Source organism: Pygoscelis adeliae, unplaced genomic scaffold, assembly GCF_000699105.1.
Source record: "Pygoscelis adeliae isolate BGI_AS28 unplaced genomic scaffold, ASM69910v1 Scaffold14, whole genome shotgun sequence".
NCBI lineage: Eukaryota > Metazoa > Chordata > Aves > Sphenisciformes > Spheniscidae > Pygoscelis > Pygoscelis adeliae.
Window position 1 is genome coordinate 4,838,105 of NW_008825109.1, and position 324 is coordinate 4,838,428.

Below are 324 nucleotides of genomic sequence, written 5' to 3' on the forward strand. Positions count from 1 at the left end.
CGCCTGCCCGGCCGCCGCGCGGCATCCGCGCCTGTCTCGGTGCGCGGGGAGGTCTGCGAGGAGCCTCCCGGGCCCGGGGATGTGCCTGCGGGGAGACAAGTGAGACAGCACTACTGGGGGACGCCTGGGGTCCTAGGGAGCAGTTTATTTACAACAGGGCGCACGGACACCCGCCCCCACAGGCCGGGGGTCTAGAAAGGCGAGAAAGTCCTTCGTAAATTACACAGATTATACAAAACGGTATAAAATCCTTCGGCTGCATGTCAGCGCTGGAGCAGGCAGGACTCCCCCTCCTGCTCTCGCCACAGTTCCTGGGGAGCCGGG